This window comes from Schistocerca americana, chromosome X (genome assembly GCF_021461395.2).
Source record: "Schistocerca americana isolate TAMUIC-IGC-003095 chromosome X, iqSchAmer2.1, whole genome shotgun sequence".
Taxonomy (NCBI): Eukaryota; Metazoa; Arthropoda; class Insecta; order Orthoptera; family Acrididae; genus Schistocerca; species Schistocerca americana.
Window position 1 is genome coordinate 724,554,478 of NC_060130.1, and position 2,369 is coordinate 724,556,846.

Consider the following 2,369-nt stretch of genomic DNA (forward strand, 5'->3'; position numbering starts at 1 on the left):
TGCTTTCAGCCGTTCGCAGAGCCAGCACAGCAAGGCCGTTTCGGTTGACGTTAGAAGGCCAGGTCAGTCAATCATTCAGTCTGTTGCCCCTGCAACTACTGCAAAGGCTCCTGCTGCTCTTCAGGAAACACACCCATGTCTGGCCTCTCAATAGATACTCCTACGTTGTGGTTGTAACTACGATACGGCTATCTGTATCGCTGAGGCTCGCAAGCCTCTCCATCAACGGCAAGGTCCATGGTTCTGGTAGTGTGGTGGAGGGGGGGATGGGGGGGGGGGGGCGCAGTAGCTGTTATGTAAATAAAATCTTTCTGCATTATGCAATCTCTTTTTTGAAAAAATGTATTGTTTCTGGTAATAAACCATGAGTTAACTTTCCATAGGCAACGGCCTTGCCGCGGTGGATACACCGGTTCCCGTCAGATCACCGAAGTTAAGTGCTGTCGGGCGTGGCCGGCACTTGGATGGGTGATCATCCGGGCTGCCATGTGCTGTTGTCATTTTTCGGGGTGCACTCAGCTTCGTGATGCCAATTGGGGAGTTACTCGACCGAACAGAAGCGGCTCCAGTCAAAGAAAACCATCATAACGACCGGGAGAGCGGTGTGCTGACCACAGGTCCGCCCCCCCCCCCCCCCTATCCGCATCCTCAGCTGAGGATGTCACGGCGGTCAGATGGTCCCGATGGGCCACTTGTGGCCTGAAGACAGAGTGCGGAGTGCTAATTTTCCATATCTATGTTACGTTATTATATTTGTTATTATTATTATTTGATGCTTTCCCCATTGAAGTTACTGTAAGGTCGAAGTAAATAAGAACAGTTTTCTTTATTTTACACACAATCATTCAGTTGTACAGAAAAATCCAGATAATTGTTTCTTATATGGTTCAAATTCAGCCTGAATACTATTCAAGCCTATAGATGCAGTTACATACAAGGGTATTTTTCTGTAATTTTTTTACTGTCACAGACTCAATGCTTGGTATGGGTGGATCACAGGAACTGATACATTACTCCACTTCATCAATATTTACACTGGTATAGCGCAAATGTTCAACAAATTCGTAGTACGCTCCTCTCACATACTGACGCCAGTGACACAGTCTATCAGTGATGATGATGATGAAGTCCCATACTCCGTGACGGAGCGTAGGGGAACGATGCGGGAGACCCGCAACGCCTTACTAGGCAAAGTCTATCAGTAGGAATTGATAATACACAAATAGGTCTTTGTGTTTAACAACACCTGTATGTTTTAGATACATTTTCGTGTCCCATGAGATTAATTCTAGCATTGAATCATCATACGTATCTACTATAGACACTTTACGACCAAATATGTGAATGTCAAATGTGTGAAATATGTGAGAAGGATCATACTCGTCTCTCATCTTCCTATCCATATCTTCCGTCGTATTGCATAGACAGTCCCACTCATATGAGGGTCACTCCAAAGGAAATGCACACTATTTTTGTAAAAATACAGTTTTCATTCTGCATGTGTGAAAGTTTTTTTCAGTGTGTAGATACATCCTTCCCACTAGTTTTCAAACTTAGTTCAACCTGTTCCCGTGAGTTGCGCCGTCACAGCATGTCTTCAGGGTGGCTGCTACACTTGACCTTCGTCAGAAGCAAATTGCTGTCATAGAATTCCTGTGCTGTAAAACGAGACAGTGAGAAACATCCACAAGAGGTTGAAAAAGGTGTATGGAGATGCTGCTGTCGATCTCAGTACAGTTAGTCGGTGGGCAAGCAGATTACGTGATGAAAGTTGGCACGGCAATATTGAGGATTGTCCTCGCAGCGCCAGGCCTCGTACTGCACACACTCCAGACAATGTGCAGAGAGTTAACGAATTGGTGACTGCTGACAGACGCATCACAGTGAACGAATTGTCACGCTACGTTGGGATAGAGGAAGGAAGTGTTTGCAGAATACTGAAAGTGTTGGCGTTAAAAAAGGTTTGTGCCAGATGGGTTCCCAGGATGTTGACAGTGGCTCACAAAGAAACAAGAAAAACGGTATGCAGCGAACTCTTGGAACAGTATGAGAATGGTGGAGATGAATTTCTTTGAAGAATTGTGACGGGTGGTGAAACATGGCTCCATCCTTTTTCACCAGAGACGAAGAGGCGATCAGTAGAGTGACATCATGCAAATTCACCCAAGGAAAAAAAAATTCAAAACCAAACCTTCTGCTGGAAAAGTTATGGCTACAGTGTTTTTAGATTCCAAAGGACTCTTGCTTGTGGACATCATGCCAAGTGGAACCACCATAAATTCTGATGCATATGTGATGACACTGAAGAAACTTCAAGCTCGACTGAGTCGTGTTCGACCACATCGGCAAAAGCAGGATGTTTTGCTGTT

General features: G+C 45.0%; 1 pseudogene; it reads left to right on the forward strand.

Annotated features, from left to right (window-relative positions):
* Window positions 1-382: 382 nt before the first annotated feature.
* Window positions 383-500, forward strand: LOC124557086 (annotated as a pseudogene).
* Window positions 501-2,369: the final 1,869 nt, after the last annotated feature.